General features: G+C 51.7%; 1 protein-coding gene across 1 annotated transcript in view; it reads right to left on the bottom strand.

The window, feature by feature from the left end:
• Nucleotides 1–22,815, bottom strand: part of RPS24 (ribosomal protein S24) — a 270,374-nt gene that overhangs the window by 111,739 nt on the left and 135,820 nt on the right. The gene's annotated exons all lie outside the window — the stretch shown is intronic.

Genomic DNA, 22,815 nt, shown 5'->3' on the forward strand with positions numbered 1-22,815 from the left:
CTGAACTGCCCTTGGCAGCCTAGGGGGCAGCCAGCACCAACGCAGAGAGGCTTTCAGGACTAGGCAAAGACTCACCTCAGGGCCTGCAAAGCCGAACCTGGTGTGATGGCACATCCTTTGCCACACTGCTTTTTTTTTGTTTTTTGCGGTACGCGGACCTCTCACTGCTGTGGCCTCTCCCGTTGCGGAGCACAGGCTCCGGACGCGCAGGCTCAGCGGCCATGGCTCACAGGCCCAGCCGCTCCGTGGCATGTGGGATCCTCCCAGACCAGGGCACGAACCCGTCCCCTGCATCGGCAGGCAGACTCTCAACCACTGCGCCACCAGGGAAGCCTAAGTCAGACACTGTTGGCTAATTCATCATTCCACTCCCTCCTTTATCCCTATACACCCCCAGTTGGCCCAAGAATGAGTGGTTCAGAAAGCAGAATCTGGGTTAGGCTCAGCCAATCACAGTAATTCCATTCTCCTCTCCCCCAAGTGGTTAGTTTACTCATTTGATCCATTTCTAGCCAATGAGATACCAAGGAAGTCATTTGGGAAAACTTTCTTTTCTCTAAAAAAAAAAAAAAAAAAAAAAGATATTCTCTCTTCTGGTTCTGGATAGTGTTGTATGAGGAGTGATGCTTGATGCAGCTGCAGCCATCTCGCACCATGAGGCTACAAACCTGAGGACAAAGAAGTCAGAGGCAGAGTGACAATGGGAAAAATGACAGAATGACAATGGCAGAGCAGATAATAGAAAAATTCAATGCCTCCTCACGTCACTGCGTCCTCATATTGATGAGCCTCAGAACCACCCTAGCTCTGCCATAAACAACAATCAGTGCTTATGCACCACTTATCACGAGCCAGGAGCTGTTCTGATCACTTTGCCTTTATTAATCCATTTAATCCTCACAACAGCCCACTGAGGAAGGGACTACTGGTAGCATCATTTACAGAAGTGAAAACTGAGGCCCAGAAAGATTAAGTAACTAGTTCAAGGTCATAAAGCTAGCAATTATTCTTCCTTATGCAGTCTGGCTTTGGGCGCTGAACTCTTTCTGGTTACAGTAGATGCTGCTACCACTCTACTATTCTTGTAATGTCCAAAAATAAATTTCTGTATCCTTTAAGCCATCTTACTTGGTTCTCCTGTTAAATGCAGCTGAAAGTATCCTAATTGCTACATCTCATTGGGATGAGGAGAAAAAAAGAAAGAAAGAAAAAAAGAAAGAAAGAAAGAAACCCAAAATTTTAAATTAAAGGGGCCAGGATAAGTCTCTGATATGTTTATCAAGAAAGTGGTACCTGGGAGTTTATGTCTCATGCACTCCACTGGCAGGACCCTCCCTTTGTGATGGTAACATGAGTGACAAAGTACTATTGTCACTATGAGGTCAGCTTTGCTATGAGTCAAAATCTGGGCTCACCACTTACGTAGTTCATCTCATTTAATCCTCAAGATGACTCGGCAAGGCAGGTGCTACCACTCCAAGCTCACAAATTAGGAGGTCATAATAATACTACCTAGCATGTATTGAGTTCTTACTCTGTGCCAACCACCAGGCTCGGCACTTTCCAGACCTTTTCTCACTTAATCTTCTCAACAATCCAATAAAGCTATCATCATTTTACAAAGGAGGAAATCAAAGGCTCAGAGAAGCTAAGTATCATGTCCAAGGTCACAAGATGAGAGGGAAAGCTACAACTCATACTTGATCTCCCTCACTCTCAGCTAGGCAGGCTGGGGGTCTGCAACAGGGAGGAAAGGCATGGCCAGAGAACCAGCCACCACCAGCCGAGAAATGGTCAGGGAGCTCAGCCAGCAGGGGCCCAAGTGGCCCTGAGTCCAGAGTGATGGCCATCAGTTACAAGGAGGAAGGAAAGAGAACTTGGTATTAACTGGTACGGCCAACAATGAGGAGGGGTGAGCTCCCCATCGCCAGAAGTATTCAAATGAAGGCTGGGTAAGCATTTGTGCCAGGAGTAGGAGGGTCTCCAAGAGACAGGGATTTTAGCATTCTAGAATTCTGTCCATGTCCGATGTCCAAAGTCATAGAGACCTTGCAGCCTGTGTGTTTCCCGCTTATTCTAGAGGAAGGCCACAGAAGGAGCACTGAACCAGGAGTCCAGCAATCTGGGATTTGCCACTCTGACACTCCCTGGCTCAGGGTTTCCAGACCTCTTCGTGTTGCCTTACTGAGTGCCCATCTGGGCACAGTGCCAGGCATGGCTTTCTGCTGGTACAACAAAGTACAAGAATAAGCTCGAACCTCAAGGGGATTACCATTTAAACACCAGCCTGCAGGGTTTCCAGAGAAATCCATCTACTGTCTAGCAAGCCCTCCCAACCCTGTCTGGGTGTTCAGGCTTGTGAGGGCTGCTCAGGGGTAGAGAGCAGTCATCTTCACCTTGGCTACTCCTCAGGAGGAATCTGAGGCAATTCTCTGTTCCAGCCTCAGTCTTCTCCTCTGTAAAATGGGGGTGTAAACAAGAAGTTCCTAAGGTCATTTCCGGTTCTGCGGTGAAGGATGCCAGAGGTCTACACAGGGTTGCCATATGGTCCCAGACCTTGGGAGAGGGTGAGTACTTCCCTGGCTTCTAAGAGCACACTCTGGGGAGTGGAAAATCATGGGGTCCCCCTGGGCTTTGTCAATCCTTTGTACTCACAAATGGTCTCCAAGACTCACCCAGGAAAATAAGTTTTAAGGTGGTCAGGTTCACTCTTCAACTTCATCACTCTCTCTCTTAGGAAGGCAGCACAGACACAGAAGGACCCAGATTAAGGTCCCTGGCCCCAACCCTTCCTGGGTGTATAATCCTGGGCAAGTCTATGTAAGACAAAGGTAACTTTGGTTTCTCATCTTTGAAATGGGAATATAATATCACATTATCCCACTATTGGGAGGATGAAATGAAGTAAGGCATTAAAGGATCTGACACAGTACGCAAAGCACAGAGCTGGTACTCAGTAAATACCCATTTTCTGCCCACAGGCAAGGGCACAGCTCCCCCCTTCTCCCCATGGCGAAGGGCAGCTGGCCTATGGGCAGCTGCAGGGCCTGCTTTGATGCTGGCCAGGACGGAGGTGACATCCCTGCCCCCAGAGGCAGGACTCCCGCAGTGGGGGAGTCGACTGGGATGCGGCACGTTCTCAGGCCAGATAAAGGACAAAGGAGGGTCCAAGGCAGAGCTGCATCCGCAGTTAGGAAGGGCAGTGCTGTGACAGTGACACAGCACAGCCCACTCTTCTGAGCAATGCCCAAAACAAAAACACACTTGGCCAGAAGAGTGTGCACCACCTAACAATGAGCAAGAATGACTGCAAGGCCCCCAGACCTCTTCCTGACAAATCCTGGACTCCAAATCACAGGAAGATGAGGACAACTATGGAGAGAGGCACGGAGAAGGGACAGTGAAAGGGGGTGCTGGGGTTCATTCAACAGTGATGGAGGACCTGCTCTACTGAAAGAAACCTGCTCCTGGACTAGGAGCTCCCAGTCCAGGAGGGAAACAGGCATGAAAGCAAAGAATCCCAACTCAGGGTGACGAGAGGGAAGCCGGAGGCAAGCAGGAGGCCCAGGAGACAGCAGGCGCCTGGGACGAGGAAGGGCTTCCCAGAAGCATGGTGTCTGAGGGTGACTATGTGAAAAGGCCAAGAAGAAAGGGGAAGGAGAAAGAGAGAGCACGCCAGACGCATCGCAGCCAAGCCGTGAGCGAGCTGGCCTAGAGCCAGCCTCGGGATAAATCATGACTCAGTGCCTGGCTCCTACTATAAATCTGGGAGACAGGCGCACTCTGGAGGGCTGCTGCTCTCTGGGGAGGGCCCCAACTTTGTCACCAGCTAATAGGAAATGCAAACATGTCCGTTTGTGTGTGCAGAGATACGTAAGTCTTCACGCACACACACGCACACACACACGTACTCCAAAAAAGGGCACAGAGCAAAATGGCAATTCGCTGCCGACGGGTCTTTGTGATAAGAAGTCATGAACAGGAGGGGATTCATCTCTGTCTTCAAGGTAGGAATTTCAGGGAACAGACCTGCCCAGTCCAGGCCCAAAGCCACCTCTCTCAGCAACAAGGTACGTTTTGCCCTTGTTGCTTCTCTTAAAGGGAGAGATGAGAGTGTGGGAGAACAGGAGAGTGGAGGCTTGGGAGGCAGACCACTGGGCTTCCAGCCTCAGCTTTTCTAAACTGTTTAGGTGATCTCCCCTGTCTGGGCCTCAGTTTCTTCGTCTGTACATTAAGGATGTTAGTCTAGATCAGCAATGGCAAGGAGCTGTCATTTTACATACCAACCCTAATCAACTGGTAGTGGCTGCCTGGAGCACTCTGAGGAGAAGGATCTGGGGTTTAAGCAGAGACATGATTGATTAGTGATGCCTGCTGTAAGCACAGATAGGAGTAGAGGTGGCATGTGTGCTACTTTCCATCCCTTGCCTCTTAAGCCTTGACATACCGTGAGTCTCTGATCTGACTTAAACTGGGCTTAAATGGAGCTCCAACCTGTGATGGGCCAGAACTAGCTCATACCCAATCATAAGGGCCAACTGTGTATCTCTTCCCAACTCCACATTCAGTGACATCACATTGCTAACTTGAAATCAGCCAGGATGGGAGTATTTACACCGTGGAAACTGGGAAATTATACAAATCAAAGTGTTTTTACCCCCAGAGGACTTGTTGCTAAACATTTATTAGCACACCACTGGCTCTACCCCTCCCCACAGCCCTGGGCAGCTGTGGGGAAAAGAAAATCCAGGCAGTCCCTTCAGTTCTGAGAGCCGCGGATAACCCTTTTCCACTGGCGAGTGACTGGTACCTGCAAGTGCTAAAGTCCAGATCATTCTATCAGAGACTCACAAGTCCCACAATCCACCTTATTCATGATCCTTGTTACTGCTTGTCTCAGTCCACTGGAGCTGCTATAACTGAATACCGCAGGCTTAGTGGCTTACAAATAACATTTATTTCTCACAGTTGGGAGGCGTGGGAAGTCCAAGATCAAGGCACCAGCACATTCAGTGTCTGGTGAGGGCCTGCTTTCAGGTTCACAGACAGCAGTCTTCTCCCTGTGTCCTTGCATGATGGAATGAGTGAGAGAGCTCTCTGGGGTCTCTGTTATAAGGTATTAATCCCATTCATAAGGGCTCTGGTCCCATGATCTAGTCAACTCCCAAAGGCCCCACAAACATTCAGTCCATAGCACTGCTCTTGCTGTACACACCTCCATTCAAGGGTCCACCCCATCTCCCTTGAAAGCATCCAGGCTCTCCTCTTCCAGGAAGCCTTCTCAGACTACTTTAGTTTGCAGTGAGCCCCCCACTGCAAGCTCTCATTTCACTTTCTGTGTTTGTTAGTTCTGGGACGAAAACTACCTCTCTGGAAAAGCTCCTGGGTTCAAAGCCTATGTCTCCTCCTTCTTCAGCACCCACAGTCAATGCCTCATGTTGGTCTGGCCACGAAACAGACGCCCAGGGAGACACCAGCTGTGTCATCCCCTGCCTAAGACCGAGCCCTGAAAAGCCCATAGCCATCATCCCAATCAGACTCTCATTTTCCAAATAGAGAAACTGAGGCCCAGAACAGCACGTACTGCCTGTTGACATCCGAGGAAACTCAAGAACCGAGGTTTCCAGACTCCCCACCACACTGCCTGAGGAGTCCCATTTACAGAAGCAGAGACTGAGGCCCACACAGGGCAAGAGATATATCCAAGTTCACGGCGTGACCCAGTAGCAGAGCCAGGGTCCTAGGTCCCCAGCATCCCTGAGTGGGGCCATGCCCTCTACGCCAGTGCCCCCTGCCTCACCCTGCACTTGGCTCCCATCCTCCCTAACCAGGACTTGACATGTTCAAGGCAGGGCACTGGGGCCCACTCCCACCTCTCTCTCCACCTGCAGCCCTGGAACCCAGCAGAGAGCAAGGCCCCGTCTGGGGGCACAGGCTGCACTCGGGGCGTCTCCTCCCTGCTCTGTCTCCTCAAGCTGCTGCTTAACATGCACACGGGAACCTCAACACTGAGCGTATAGATTTCTCTTTGTCTTTGGTAGTAATTATTAGCTGTCTCGGCGGGTGAATGCAGGCAGAAACAAAGGCAGCAAGGGTTGTAAAACCTTTTATCTCGATCAAGCCGCATTATTTGATAAGGTGCTAAGCTAATAGCAACGCATGTCAAATTGTGTTTAGACAGATCGAGGGGCTGGGAATGGAGGGTATATTTGTCTCCGGAAACGTGCACCTGGAAGGATAAAAAGAAAGGCACACTGATATTCGCAGCCCATGCAGAATGCAGACAGCCCAGCCTCTGGGGCTCATGGCATACAGACTCCCTGGAAAGGGGGTGAAACCAGAGGCTGGGGAGGGAGAGAGCAGGCCCACGTTGTGCTCATTCCCATTCAAGCCCACCTCAGGGCCTCTGCCCTGAGGCCCACGGGCCCACCCCCAGGGGTCAACAGGCAAAGGTGGGATTTGAATCCGGGCTCCCTGGTTCCCAAGCCAGAGCTCTTACCACAAGCATTTATTAAACCCCAAGCACATAAATCTGTCCTGTGCATAACACTGACTCTCACAGACAGAACCTCTACCCACAGGATGTGGCTTGGACCATACAGGATTAGTACTGAATCGTGTGCCGCCTCCGGGGGAGGCTCACAAGGGATAGAAAAGACAAGAAAGGCTTCCTGGAGGACGTGGAGTTTCAGATAGGCCTTGCAGGATGAGAACGGTTTGGAACAAGAACCTGGGAAGAGGCACCCTAACCACCAAGCTCCAAACCCCTTACTGTGAACTCCCAGGTCAATATTTGTCTGTCTCCCTGGATCCTGCCAGGCACCTCCTCTAATCTGCCTTTCCCAGTCCCTACAAGAGACCCTCATCGACCTCAAGATCCCCTGAGCACACCCATTGCTGGCCCCTCTGGGCCCTTTGTGGGCTGCAAGGTGGTAATAGAGCAAGACAAGAAGGGGACAATACAGATGCCACAAATACTTCCCAAAGCCTTAGAAAAACGCTCGCCTTTGAACCAGTGTCTTTATGTCGAGGAATAGTCCCTAAAGAAATAATTAAGAATTGAGCTTCAAGGATGTCCACCACAGGATTGTTTACAATAGCAAAAAAGAAAAAAAAAGAAAAAAAAAGGATGGAAACAACCTTTAACATCCAACAATGCAGGGTGGGTTGGGTTGAGAAAAATACTCCGGACATTCACATGACGCCATTAAGAAGTAATCAATTATCAGAGTCTTAGTTAGGGTGTCTCCCTGGAGCAGACCCAGGACTCGAATGCAGGTACACCTGAATGCGTGGGAGGCGAAAGTAGAGAAGTGGGGAGGTGAGACATGGAAGGCAGTAATGAGGGGTGTGTTTGCAAACCAGCCACCACGGTGGACGGTGGGAGTCTAATTCCTCTGGGTAAACTCTGGGACCAACCTGAAACACTCACCTCAGAGGTGTCCTGCCCAAAGGGCGAGGGAGCCGGAGTATTTATATACCGGCTCCCTGCAAGTCATCGATCGAGGGCTGTTGGAGACAAAAGCATGCATTCCTGCCTGCCACAGGGCAGCTGAGCAGGCCCCTGCAGCTAGAGAAAGTCCTCAGGCCACAAAATGCAGGCGCCAGCAGGTGGAAGGAGGGCCAGCCCTGCACTGAAGTGGCAGGGCCAAGGAGATGTGGGGAGGGCACAATCTGTGTTTCTTACACCGCAGCCCTCAAATTGGGAGAAGCCATGCTAAATGAAGACAAACGTTTCTTTACTTCAGGACATCTCTTGACATACTAGTGTGCATTCGTGAATTTCCAAGAGCTCAACAATACACCTGCCCTGATTTTTTTCCTCCCCAGACACACCTATTAATGTCTCACTGGACTTTAGTGCTGTCCAGAACAGACTTTGGGAAGTGCTGTCACAGCTGCCTTCTTATTAACATGGAGAAGTGAAGAAGGCAAGTTCCTATGGCAGTTGGTCCAAGATGCTCCCATTTTCTTAATGTGTGTGAAAAGAGAGTGACCAGCAATTTCTCTTCTCAGCTTTGATCCTAGAAAAGTATTCTCACCTAGGGAGGCATGTTCAAGAGCATGGAAGGCAGCATTGCAATAGCAAAAAAAAAAAAAAGTGGAAGCAATCTAAAAGCCCATCACCAGGGGGATGGCTAAATAAACTCTGATGTATCTGTGCTAAGGAATTCTACCCAGCAGTTAGAACGAATGAGTTAGAGCTATAAGTAGTGACATGGAGAAAACTCCAAGACTAATAGTTAGGTGACAAAATCAAAGTGCAGAACAATACATACAGCATGATACCATTTCTGTTGAAGAAAAAAACATCTGAACACACTAAAAATAAAACCATGTATCTCTATATGTACAGATATAAATGCGTGTGTGCACTCAGAGAAAGATCAGGAACGATACACATCAAAATTATAACTGTGCCTCTGCGGGAAGGGAAGCTGGGAGGGAGGGGAGATGGTTAGTTTGGTCTGTATTGTGTGAATGTTTCTAACAAGAATGCATTCCTATATTTTATGTGTAATTAAAAATAAATGAAAACGTTTTAAAAAAGAAAAAGGGAAAGCCTGGCACTATATCCACCAAAATACCAAAATATTTACAGGGTTTATCTCTGAGTGCTAGGATTAGGGGTGTTTTTAATTTTCTTCTGTTTGCTTATCTGTATTTTTAAATTTTCTACAAAGAACATGCATGCTTTTGTAATAAGAGGAAAAAAACCTGAAGTAATGTTTAATTAAATACCTACTACACTAGCCTCCGGAGGGGAGAGCTGTCCCTGCCTCTGAGCAAGTTTTGTGTCTTCTTTGCTTGCACCCCTCCCAAGCCATTTTGGACTTCGATTCCAGGGTTCCTAGACATTACATTCTGTGCTGACACCCAAGACTGAGGTGCAGGCTCTCCTAAGGGCCAGCTCTTCCCTCTCTGTGCAACCTTGGGTCCCACGACACCCTCTCTGAGCCTCTGTTTCATCCCCTACCTAACAGGAGTCCTAAGACCCACCCTGCCTTCTCCACACTGCAGCCCAGGAGATGAGAGCTGGGCTCTTCTCGTTTAGAACCCTGTCTTTGTATGCAGGTCACCATTCCAATGGTTGGCAGAAGGAAGAATGACCTGACCAGAGCCATGACCGCCAAGTCCCAGGACCCTGGAGCCTGCCGAGCGGGCTGTGAGCCAGTTTCGGGGAGTCCACAGAATTGAAAGTCAGGTTGCCTGGAGAAACGTGAAGGATGCAAATCAGACACGTGAGCGAGGCCCGGCTGGAGGAACTGTGTCTCCCTCAAAGTGGGGCTCTGAGTGTCAGATTTTCCACTCTATTTCTCTGTAGCATGTTCTGCACATCCCAGCGCTAAAAATAACTGCAGCACATGAAGGGGTTGGGGGAGGCCCCAGAGTGGCTCCAAGAGCCGTTGGAGCTGGCTTAGCATGACAGCTCCCTTCATCTGGGCAGGCCCCCCGCTGCACAGACCCCTCCCCACGACCCTCTCCTCTCCCACCCTCACTCCCCAGACCCACAACTCCTTCCTCCCCTATGACGCCAGGGACCCTGGGAGCTGGCAGCCTGGAAATCACAGGGATGAAAACCCCCAAAGAGGTCATGTGTTTCCCCACCAGGAGGGGTGCAGCCACCCCTAAAGTCCCTAAGGACGACACAGAAGGTCCCCTAAGCCTAAGACTTGTCCCTGAACTCTAATCTGTCAAACGGCCCACAGTCTTCGCGAGCTGGAAAGCTATTCCTGAGTCCAGCTGGGGTCTCTGCTGCTCAGCTGAAGCCACTTCCTCTTGTTCCTATCTCTCCTAGGGATACATAAGGAGGGAAGTGCTGGTTCCAAGTTCAGCTCAAACTGAACATGGGACAGATGTATGGACCAGGGATGTGTACTGTCCCAAGTGCCTGGGACTCCGACACCGAGGCCAAGAGTGAGTTACCAGTCCCTCTGCACCTGAGCGTGAAACTCCAGCCATGTCAGCCAGTTGCGAGGTATCAAAATGCCTTTCCCTCCTCAGCTTTCCCAGTGCCCGCTGCCCACCAACCCAGCCACGAGGATGAACAGTGCATTGTCTGTGCTGGGCCTGGGAGGGCATCAGGAGACACTGCGGCCTGCCAGGCGTCTGTGTCTGCAAAGAGCTCGGGTTTAGTTCAGGGCGCAAGACTGATGCGTGAAAAAGCGACTAACACGGTATGTAACCCATCACAGAGGGAGGCACGGCCGTCACAGCCCACCCAGGGAGGTGAGCCCTGGCTGGGGGTGTCCCTGGAGGAGTGAGTGGAGAGGTCTGAGTAAAAACTGGGATGGGAGAGGCCACGGGTCCTGTGTAGACCAGGGAATGCCGAGGAGAAGGATTCTTTGGGATCCGAGAGAGAGAAAACTGAAAACAGGGTTGCATCCCAGCTACGCAGCCCTTCCTTTGAGTACCAAGGGTAGAGATTTGGACTTTACCGCTTAGGCCACGTTTCTTAAAGAATATTCCAAAAACACGTGTTAAAAAGTGATTTTGTGAAACAAAAGAAGGTGTGTGTGTGTGTGTGTGTGTGTGTGTGTGTGTGTGTTGCAGGGTGGGATGCTATGATTAAATTTGGCAAGCTTTGGCTTAAACCCGAGTGAACCCATCTGTTTACCAAGGATCCTCAGGGCCTTCCATTTATGACACACAGCGTGGGTCCTGAGAAGGGAGGGGTGAAGGAAGCCACGTTTCCCAGATCATTTGACCACAGAGCCCTTTCATCACCGAGCTTCTCGTGGGACTAGAGCTCCAGCAAGCACAGTTGGGAAACGCGGCAGGGCTTGGAAAGCCAGGAGCATAACGGGACCGTCATTTTGGGGTGCGGGTCTGGAAGCCTGTGCAGGCCTGCTGGAGGGAGAGAAGAGAGAGGGGGCAGCAGGCCATGCCTAGAGGAGTCAGAGCTGCAGTGAGGCCAGCCCTAGGGGACCTGGAGGAGCCGCATGACTTCTCCCGGCCTCAGTTTCCTCTCCTGTGGAAGGGGCAGCGGCCCCTCCCTGGGTGGCTGGGAGGACACGGGGGCCTGGGTGGCTGGGACAGTATGGGAAGCTGTGAAATGACTCCCGGCCCAGAGAAGTCTGGGGCTGGTCCCAACACCACTCCGGGAATAGGGGCTGTAATCAAAGTGGGGGGCTTGGGACAGAAGGGCCAGTGATGAATCAGGAGACAGTACGTGAATCTTGGCGTCCCAGGAGACACAACCTAGAACTTGAGATGGGACAATGTTTCCCTCGACTCCTCATCTTCCTATTGTTTCCTGCTCCCCAGCCCCTCTGAGCCTTCTCCTAACAACACAAAGCCTCCGAGGGGACAGAGTGGAGTTTGGAGGGGGAACGCTGGCGTTCCAGGCCCGGCTCTGGCATCTCCATGCTGTGCAGCCCTGGGCAATCCCTTAACTTCTCTGAGCCTCTATTTTCTCAGCTGAGGGGCAGCCAAGGATGACGATAGTGACAAGGACACCTCCGAGGCCTTGCTGTGTGCCAGGCCGTGTTCTGCATGCTGGATGGGGCGGGCTCTGGTATTATCCTCCTATTTTACAGATGTGCAAACTGAGATGCTGGGGAGCGAAGGGAGCTGCCCAAGGTCACACGGTGAGTGAGGAGGTGGGGAGAGCCCTGCCGCGGAAGGCTGCTCCAAGACCTGGATGCGGTGACAGAGAGCAGCGCTCTGGAGACCGGCACTGTCGTCCCCTTACGATGTCACTAGGATGCTGTGGCATCACTAGGATGCTACATTTTCAAAGATGCCCATATGCCACCATCACCAGCCCCCCGGGCTCACTGGCAATACCACCTTGCTCCCCTCCATGAAGAAGCGGGTTCTGTTTCTCTACCCTCTTGAACCAGGGTGGGCCACGACTGCTTTGTCCAGTAGAAAACGGAAACTGGCATGGCCAGTTCAAGGCACAGCCCTTGACTAGCCCAGCTGCCGCCACTTTCTGTACCCTGGAGCCAGCCTCCATGTTAAAATAAAATCTCTTGAAATGTGTGGAGAGAAAAACAAAAGAAAACAGAAACTGCAGGGAGTTGGCGGATTTGATTTTACGACTGTAGCACTGATCATCCGCTTCAGCCTGCTGGACTCTCCACACAGCCGTACATGCTTCAAACTTAGTATTTTATTTTGTAACTAGGACATTTAACGTTATATTATCGTCTCTAATGTGGATACTTTCGTTCAGATGCTCTGTTACGAAGTGCAGCTACCCTGAGCCCACCCTGCTGGGAGAGGCTCAAGTCATGTGGAGGGGCCTGGAGGAGGGGACACTGCCCAGACAGAGAGGCCAGGGACCCTGAGAAGCCGGGCATGGGAGGCAAGTGGCCGTGCCTCAGGTGACCTCCAGCCTGGCCACTACATAAGACCCCAGCTTAGCCCAGTCAACCCATGGAATTGGGCACAATAACAACCAACGGTTCCCAGACACTAAAGGTGGGGATGATGTTAAACTTCAGTAGATAACCAGAACAGATGGCTCCCCCTCCACTTTCAGCTGTAAGAGACAAGGTCACCACAGACATGAGGAAGAGGAGGGAGAGAGACAAGGGGAGGGAGTCAGGGTTACAAGGAGCTGTTCTGCCCTCAGGCCCCAGGCTTGGACTCAGCCTAGCTTAGTGCCCTCAGACACTGGCCTGGTCCTGACTTGGCCCTCGCCCCTCTAGGCTGCCTTCTCCCCTCCTTACATGAGGAGCTGAAATCATGACCCCTGAGGTCCCCTCCAGCTCTTGCATTTCGGATCTCCACCATGGGGGTCATTCCAGCCCTGGTTCTGTCCTGCAGACCCAGAGGCCCTTGGGATGCACCCCCAGCCACCCTGGGCCTCTAAGCCCCCTGGAGAGAGCAGCACTTCAAGCCTCTGGGCCCAGCAAGCCCAGCCCCGCCAGCCAGTGGAGCTGGACAGCAGGAGGCTGTGCCCTACTGACCCGCACACTGATGCACTGTGGCTCTGAGCCTTTGACGGTGCCCTGCCAGGCCCTTGACACAGATGATTCTATTTCATCCTCACAATCATCCAGAGATAGATATTATTATTATCTCATTTTTCAGATGAAGAATCTGAGACTCAGAGATGTTAGGGGACTAGGTCAAAATCACACAGCTATAAATGTGAAGCCAGAATTGAAACCTGGAGGCCTGAGTCCACGGCTCTCCCTCTCATCTACTACGCTAAACCGCCACCAGCGGGCATATGTGAAGACACAAATACCTCATCTGTGCTCCCCACACAACCCCACCGGTACACCTACATGCTCACACACTCGCAGCTACACACACGCATAGGCATAGACCCGTGGGCCCAACACTGACAGTTGCGCATGTATAGACTCCCCTCACACTGGTACACACTGAGCCGTGAAAACCCACATTCACATAGCTGCACACAAACACTCTTACACACACATCTCTACTACACATGTACACACGGACTCAGGCACACATGGCATGTGCTCACACACCGCTACACTTCCAGCCCCATTGGCTCATATGCAGACATCTGCATTCACACATACACACACGCACGCACACACACAAACACTGCACCTTGTTTAATGATGCCCGGGAAATGAGAGTCATTATTTTTATTTTTTTTTTTAAAAAGGGCTCTCAAATGCCAATCAGATTCCAGTGTTTTTTCAGTTCTGAAAGGTTTCACAAGCAAAAGTCGCCCAACAGTGCCACCTGCTGAAGGCCAGCAGTTCTCGTCCTCTCCCTTCTTGCCCCCCCACCCTCATCAGAGACCCTTCCTCAGTTTCCCCCAAAGTGCTCATGATTTGGGAGCTGGGTGGGGGAAGGTGGGGTGGACGCAGATGGGAGAAGACAGGAGGCGCGGAGGCGGGAGAACATGGAGGAGGGGAGAGGGAACTGGGCTTCAGGAACCAGGCAAGAAGAGGGAGATGGAGGGAGGGGTCCCAAGAGAGACAGAGGCAGGTAGAGCAGGTAGGAGGAGAGCCAGACCCAGAGAACGTGAGAGAGAGCACAGAAAAAACCACACCCGGAGGACAAGTCAGGCACGCAGGGAAAGTAGAGAGGGAGCGGGCCGGAGAGACAGGGAGAGAGAAAAAGGAGACGGAAGAAGATAGAGGGGCAGGGCATCAGGATGCGCAGGGCAGGCTGCGAGCAACCCCCAGGACCCACAGATGCAGCGAGCCTCCCTCCACGGGGCGGCAGGGACCTGAGGCTGCCGTCTGTCCTGGAGGCCTGGACACCCATGCCACCCCTGGCTCTCCAAAATGTTTGTGCACCAGCCCCTGCCCCAAAGGGGCTCAGGTCAGGGCGGGGTGACTCTCAACAGGGAAAATTTCTTATGTGAAATATCTGGTCTGGCGTCCAAGAGGCACAAAAACACTGCAGGGGGACTCGCCCAAGGCCACACAGCAGAGTAAGAAGAGTTGGCCTTGTAAGCTTCCAGGGCCTGGGTGCTACCCCACCCCCTTGTCATAGGAGGCCAGGGGGCTGCAGGGGTCCTTGCGCTCTTGTTTCTTGATCGAATCCCTGCAGAAAGAGGGAGCCTGGGATCGAAACCTCCTCTGAGTTGCTCCCAGTTTTCCCTCAGTGGCCCTGGGGACCCCAGCCCACAGCGGCTCTCCAGCACAGCTCACGGGCATACGAGGCCAGGGTGTTACCCTCAAGTCCCCTGTGAGGAGAACAGCCTGCAACACCATCCCGTCTCAGTGATCACCCGGCTGGGGCTCAGGAGGCAGTCAGCGCCGGCAGTCGGCAGAAAGCCACAGACACCCGACTCACCGCAGATCCCCCTTCGCCCTTCCTGAGGGGGACACCGAGCGCAGAGGAGTGGGGGGTGCAGAGGGGATGAGAACCCCGGGCTCCCAAGCCAGCCTGCCAGCTCATCAGCCTCCCCGAAGGAAACCACACCCCAGAAATCCTGAGTCCTGGGCTCCCTCCCGGTGGCAACTGTGGGGACTTCATCCTGCCCTTCTGGGGCCTAAACTCTGGTCCTTCGCTCTCCCAGTAAGACTCTCCCCTCTACAGAAGGACCCGTAGCAGGGAAAATCTCGGGGCAATTCTATTTTTTATGCAGCCTCATGAAGTGTCCCGTAGCTCAGCTACTTTTGTTCACCTTTGTTGAAATGCACAGGACCCTCCCTGCTGCAGAAAGCCAGCTGACAACACAATACAGAGCAGGTGCTGGCTTGCATCTCATTTGCATGTGGTTTGCATATGCATTCTGACTTCTCAAAATACCAGGAAACCCTCCTCCATCCTGTAACTTCTTGGCGTTCACAGTCCCTCCTGACTGACGAGGGCCATTTCAGAGCTGTGAACTTACATTTGCTTAGCTAGAAAAGGAGTTCAACCGTAAACCAGGCAGAACCTAGATTCCTAAATTCCTTAAAAGAGGAATCCTGGCTCCACCCTAGCTCCAAGCAGTCATGCTGCCAGGCCTGACGGCAGCACCCCTCACTGAAAATGCCCTGCTCCTCTGTGCAAGAGTCGGCTCTCTCCGCCTGGAATGCCCTCTCCTCTCCTCCTCTACCTGAAAAATTCCTACTGATCCTTCAAGGCCCAGTTCAAAACGGAACTTGTACAAAGCTTCTGCCTACCTTCTTCCCCCACCCAGCACCACTGAGCAGAACTATTGCCTCTCAGTGGGCCCCAGCACTTCAGCTTATTAACAGCCAACCACTAAAGGAGTGATTGACTACATCACAAAGTGATGGTATTTAGCACATGTCTTTCCTATTAGACTGTGAACTCGTTGAAGGCAGGGACCGTGGGGCATGCATCCATCACAGCACAGCCTACAGTTCCTCGCTTGGGAAAAACGGCTGTTTAATCAACTGTTTGATGAACAAATGAATCATTTATTAGTTTGCTCCAAGGGCCTTCCTGCTCAAACACACTGATTTTCCCCCCATAATGGCTCACCCAGATTAGTTAAATAGCGGTGCTATTCCACTCAATATTTTACAACATGAAACAGCACAGAACAGAGGGCCCTCAGGGATCCAGCTCTGTATAGATCCCCATCTACTTTTGAGCACCCAAGTCTTCACAGACAAAACCCCAAATCAGAGTCTACAATCCCAGGTAGGGCCTTGGGCCCAAACGCAAGTGAGGCAACAGGACCAAGGCTGCTGTTTAAGAAGCAAATAACCAAGGGGGGAAATTTACAGTCAGATAATTGGCAGCTCTGGTGCATAGTCAAAGGCAGTAAATTAAGTGTTTTCCTGTAAATCAAGTTTATGATTTGCACTGGAGATGTAATTGTTAAAACTGTTCATTTTACCCGCAAATAGCAGTTGAAAGAAACCAATTTAGGAGTGACAGATTGGTTTTGATTCTAAATGTAGTGCTAAAACAGTTAATTTTAATAACATCCATTGGACAGGAGTCTGCTTGTTACTTAATATCACAGTCAACAATTTGAAAACTGCACGTTCAGCCACTGCTGCTTCCGCTAAAAATTAATCCTATTTTTCCCCCGAATGGAGGCATTTCTCAGCAGGAAGTGGCATATCCAGGCAGGAGGGCTTTCCTCATTCATGAGGTTAATGGCCTTCCCACCCTGGAGAAGAGAGGCCACAAGAAGGTCAGCTGTGGGCTGGAACAAAAAGTAGGAGTGCCCTTGATGGTAAGCAGCGCCACGGTCAGCCGCTTCTGCCTACACACCCCCAGTGATGGAGAACACGCTCTCTTATTTGCCTCTTTTCTCCCTGGGGCATCTCGGAAGCTGCGGAGACGTCAACTCCATTATCAATGGTCCAGACCTCCAGTAAATGGAAGACAGTCTCCAGGTCTCTGCCTCTCCTCCTTATTCTCCAGGTTAAACACACCCGTGCCCGTGCCCACGGCAGTGTGGTGTGTGGGGAGCACCTTGGGGGCCAGTGGGTATCTATTGGGTAACTCTGAACAAACAGGACAAAGTCTCATCTTCCAGATTTTTCACCATCCCCCTTGTCATCTCAAGACACACCCTCCAGTCTTTCAAATATCCAACCTTGACTTGTGGTGTCCAACACTGAACCCACTATTTTTGTCATAAGCCAATTTGGGTCCTAAGCACACAGGGGACCTACAGCTTCCCAGGATTGGGAAATCTTTTCGCTAAAGGAACTTGTGAACTCTTTCAGTGGCTCGCCCTGATGTTTCACAGGCTCCCAGCTCTGCTCCCAAGAAGGCAGAGCATATTTTAGCATATGCATCAGAATCACCTGGAGGGCTGAGAAAACTGATCGCTGATCACTGGGCCCCACCCCCAGATTCCGATACAGCAAGTCTGGGCACAGCCAGAGAAACTGCATTTCTAGCAAGCTTCCAGGTGATGCTGATGCCGCCTGCCCGCAAACCTCACTCTGAGTAGCACCGATACAGGGGATTTGTATTACTGCCACCGCCTCTGCCCTGTTACAGATGCGGAAGCTGGAGGCCAGAGAAGATGCAAGAGGGAGGACAAACAGCCCCTGGACATCAACACAACATCAGCACCACACCTCCTGGGTCTTACCTCCTACTGTGGGAGAACCGTCCTACCCCAAGGCATTTCCAGGAGCTCCAGATTCCCAGCAAGGAAGGCACACAGATCAGCCCATTTACCCAGCTTTCGTTCAATAATTTCAGAAGGTATTTAAAAAGGAAAACTTTGGAAAAGAAGCAAAAGCCTGTTCATTTTCATGGCCACTGCTTGGAGGAATGGTTCTTCTGGAGCCTAGGAAATCGCTTGTAAGAGTCTATTATAAAGGGAAGCCTAAATCACATTTATGGCTCATACTGTAAGGCAAATGTAGGTATTAAAATTGTTCCTTTTAAATGATAAACACCCACTAAAATGGCGCAATAGAGCCGCATCAAAAACTGTTTTCACCCAAAACTAACTGACTCAGGAAAGGCAGTGAATACTGAATTTGACTGCAGTCCCATTACAGCTGTTGATACAAGGAGTGGGGAGGGACGGGGCGATGGGGCGGTGGAGAGAAATTAGCACATGGAGACCATGTTTGTTTTAGCAACATTCACCACCTTGCCTAGCCCAGCCTTCTCCAAGGTCTGAGAGGTAGAATTTCACCCCAAAAGGGACACTGGCTACTTGTTCTCTCTCCTGGTTTTAGATAGCAGGGCCTCCGTTTTACTGTGCATATCACAATCATTGCAGTTACTATTCTAAGGAAGTAATGGAAGAAATACTTAATCACTCATTCATAATCTCTTAAACATTATTTTTAAGCTGATAGTTGCAAAACAAAATGCAATCTTTCTAACATCTTCAAACAATTACTTGTCGTTTTCCCAGTTTCCATAATAAAAGGAAATGGGGAGAGTGGCAAACTCTGCCTTTGACTTTGGGGAAGATGAAGGACAGAGTTAAAGTAAATTCTGCCCAGAGTTTTCCCATCAAAAAGGAAGATGAGTGCCAAGCCAGAACAAGTGATGGGAAATGGGGACGGGGCTTCTCCTGGTCCACCCCACCCCACCCCCAAAGATAATGTAATGTGGGTCTAATTACCTGAGCTTTGTTAAGCAAATTTGCCTCTGCCCACCCCCTGGAGGAAATAGGGAGACATGCCTACTTTCCTCCCTGCCCCAAGAGACTCAGTAAATGAGGAATCACAGCCAGAAGCCAATTTAGCTCCTCTGAGCATCGTAGTGAGGGCTTAACTCATGATCGATGGATGGATGGATGGATGGATGGATGGATACATAGATGAATGAATGAAAATAGTTTCTTGAGACTTCCATGCCAAGGTAAGGCTCCCCAAATTCTCAGTGTGAAAGGACCACTTTTCATCTGCAATCAATTCATTCTCTAATCTGTTAAAGATACTTCTGTAAAATAAGTTATCATGGTAATGCCAAGCTGCTGTACCAGTGTCTAATTCTTACTCTCAGTTTCTGTAATAAACAGTGTGGAGATGGTGCTGGTCCCAGGGCCAGGCTTGGAGCAGGGCTGCCCTCAGGCTCAGCACTGGGCAAGTCACACACGTTAACCGCCTGTCCTCCAGGCCACTCTCGGAGATGGGTGCTTTCATACCTACTTTCCAGATGGGGAACCTGAGGCCCAGGGATGGTTAGTGAGTCACCAGATTCTAAAAGCTAATGGCTAGAGAGCAAAGCTTTACACCCAGATCTCTCGCACTCCAAGCCTTTGTCTTTTCTAACGCTGGGCTCCAAAGGTGGACTTAAAGGGTGGAGCAGAAGGATAATCTCCCTACTGGTCGGGAAAGGCTCCTCCAAGGACACGAACTCAGCTCAGGAGCGAGGAGAGGAGGGGGACTCTCAGCGGGAGGCAGGGCACCCAGGAATCCAGAGGCAGGAACGTGCTTGGTGTGGGGTGAGGAGGACCACAGAGGAGCCAGAGCAGGTGGGGACAGGAGACAGGGAGCCTGGCCCGTGGCTGGCCTGGTGGCTACCCGCCCTGGGCAGCCGGGCAGGCAACGGCCCTCAGCCCAGAGCAGGGAGTGAGGAAAGAAGTCGGCCCCTGGATCTCTCCCTGTCCCTTGATCCTCACCATGGAGCCCAGCTTTCCCATTTTGAAACCCGCGGAGCGGTAGTTGGCATTAAAAAAATGTAAATCTGACAGGAGACTCTCTCGTCAGGGTATTACTCCTTTACAAGAGTTTTAAGAGACTAGAGGGGTCAGAGCGACTCTCACTTCCCGCTGAGCTGCTTCTGTGAAGCTTTGAGCGCGGAGGACCAAGGGCATAGGGCTGGATGTTCAGAGAGGCCCAAAATGAAAGGAAGGATCAGAGAGTACGTGCCAGCTGCCCCAGCCTGGCTGAGCCGCTCTCTGTGGGCCCCAAGGGACGCAGCAGGGTTCGTTTGGGAAAACCAAGGGCTCCGGCAAAGCCCACGAACAAAATCAGGCCTGGGAAATGCAAGTTAAAATCTCACTACCCTCAGAGGGGAAGGGCCTCACCTCTCTTCTCCCGGACACCCACCCACCTCTGTCATTCAAAGATGCTTCAGGGAGGGGCCTCACAGACCCTGAAAGCAGGGCCTTCCATTCCCCCTGGCCCCCAGGAAACTGCCCTGATCAGAAAGTCCAGAATCTCCTCCCACTGTCTGATGTTACGGCACTTCACTAATACTGAGTGAGGTCCTCTAGGATCAGCCTCTCTGCTAAGGACGGAAATTCCAAGATGCAGGACACCCCACACCTACCCTCAGGATGCTCTCAATCCAAGGGCAGAACAAGTTGTACCACAGAAAGATGGGTGCCTTGTAGAAGGAAGCCCAAGGTTATGGGTAGCCAGAGGAGGGGCCCTAACCCAGCCAGGGAGGGTGGTCAGGGAAGGCTTCCCGGAGGAAGAAGGCATGCCTGAAGTGAGCCCTTCCTGAGCAAAGGAGGGAGGGTGGCATTCCAGGCAAATACATACACACAATAACAACAGCAACAGCTTTGAATAAAAGAGTCAGTTTTCCTTTCCTGATTATGAGAAAGAATTTTCATAGTTTCTTAGAGCGAGAGTTCAAGCTTTTTATTCCCCAGGTAAGGAAACTGAAGCTCAGAGAGGTAAGGCGCTGCACCCAAGGTCACACAGCAAGCTGGAGGTGGGATGGAGGGTCAGAGGCTCCCCAGACTCCCAGGCCAGCTCCTCTCTGACGACCATTTCTGTGACTTGAGCTGTGCTTTCCCCAGCCAGGCATTACCATGTAGAAAGTAGAGAGAAGGCCTCTGGAGGGAGCAGAGGTGCCACTCCCAGGAGCTCCCCTGAGAGAAAGGAACTCAAGGGAGCCAAGCAGTCCTGCTCGGTCCCCAGGGAGCATATCTGATGAGTAAGACATAGGGAGGCAGCACACAAGCAAGTCACAACATTAAGCCCCTCACAGCAAACAGGAGACTGTTGTTTCAACCTTACTGGCCACTCACCTGCCCCCTTCTCCAGAGCCACCCCCCGGAGGAGAGAAGGGCATTGCCAACTCCCCTGGAGAAATCCCAGCACATGCTCCATTCTTAAAATCTGGCTGCTGAGCCAGCCTCATAGGTGGGAGGGAGATAGGTGGGGGCAAACTGGCTGGACTTGGGTACCGGGTGACCCAGTCTAGCCAGGATACCCCACTTCCCTATTTGCTGTGTGGCCTTGGGAGACTTGATAACCACAGCGACAACAATAATAACAACAGCAGCTCACTCTTAGCCCTTAGGAGAAGCCACCTTCTGACAGCAGCTCCCATGACCTCCATGACAACCTGCCAGGCAGGTGCCATTAGCATCCCCATTGCACAGATGAGGACACTGAGGCTCAGAGACACAAGGTTTCTTGCCCCAGGCCACAGAGGTGGGGCGTGGCAGAGCTGGGAATTGAACCCTCTCTTGGCCTCAGTTCTCTGTCCCTGAAGAATGGGGCCGGTCACCTCCTGGGGCTGGAGAGGCAAGGGGCCTGGTCTAGGCACTCACTGGCCTCAGGGGAAGTGAAGCGGGGGAGAGACATGCAGGGGGCACAAAGACAGAGGGCAAGGCCCCTGGACTGGTGGGAGAGAGCACACAGGAGCCAGCAGAGAGGGCTTGCAACATAGGGCATGAGACCCTCAGGGGGCACCCAGAGGAAAAAGTATGCAGTCCGGAGGGATTCTGAGAAGCAAGGCAGGCCAGCAGGGCTGAGCCTCAAAGTGTGAGCAGGTGGGACTCTGATGCACAGGGGCTGCAGGGCGACATTGAGGGGCAAAGGAACAGCACATGCAAAGGCTTGGAGACGGGATGGTCCAGCCGCACAAAACGCTTTAATCTTTGGAGCTCCGGGTGCCAGGATGGGAGCAATGATGCTAGAAAGGTAATAAAAGCAATGGCCACACTTCCAGAACATTCTTACCTACTAGGCACTGTGCCGGGTGCCTGACATCATCTAGTCCTCACCGTAGATGAGAAGGAGATTAGATTACTTGCCCCATCTGACAGGGGCGGAGCCCGAGGTTCACAGAGGTGAGCAGGCTGCCCCAGCTCACGCCGCTGGTCAAGGTCTCTCTGTACCATCACACTGTCCCACCTCCCACTCCAAAAGCAGCGTTCAAGCACAGAGGTTAAAGAGGCAGAAACCGAGGCACAGAAAAGGGAAGGGACCGGCCCAAGGGCACACAGCCAACGTGTGCAGCATTGGGACTCACACCCTTGTCTCCCTTGAGTTCCCTTCTCTCAGGGCCTCTCACCTCGGGAAGAAGGCAGAGGGGGTCCTAGAGGCCCTGTTGCGGCCCACATGCCTGTTTGAGGGTTCGGTGAAGGTGTGTGGAGCAGGCTGGCTGCAACAGCTGAGAACACCATTAGTACCGTCCATGGGGGCCACGGTGAGTGATGGAACCAACCCAGGCAGTGGCTTGGAAAGACGGTCTCATTCCTGCAAATGTGAGAGCTGCCACACTCTCAGCCCGCCACCCCACTCCAGCCAGCACCGCTTGGTCTGGTAGGGAGGGAAGGGCGTCCCACAGAGGTAGGCTGGCCCAGAGCCCCATGTCAGGCAGGGTGACTACATTTCCTGAGGCTCTGCTCTTTGCTGGGCTGGGCCCACCAGCTATGCAGCCTAGTCTAAGCCCTTGCCCGCTCTGGTATTCATGAAAGGACTGGGCCAGATTATCTCATCAACGTCTGCATCCACCCATTCATACATTCACCAAGGGCAATACAGACCACAAGACCCAGACCCTGCTCTCAGATGCCTGTTTTAGTTTTCTAGGGCTGCGATGACAAAGTATTACAAACTGAGTGGTTTAAAACAAAAGAAATTTATTCTCTCACAGTTCTGAAGTCCAAAAGTCTGAAATCAAAGCGTCAGCAGGGCTCTGCTCCCCTCAAAGGCTCTACGGTAGAATCCCTCTTTGCCTCTTCTAGCTTCCGGTAGCTGCCAACAATCCTTGGCATTCCTTGGCTTG

Source organism: Pseudorca crassidens, chromosome 16 (genome assembly GCF_039906515.1).
Source record: "Pseudorca crassidens isolate mPseCra1 chromosome 16, mPseCra1.hap1, whole genome shotgun sequence".
Taxonomy (NCBI): Eukaryota; Metazoa; Chordata; class Mammalia; order Artiodactyla; family Delphinidae; genus Pseudorca; species Pseudorca crassidens.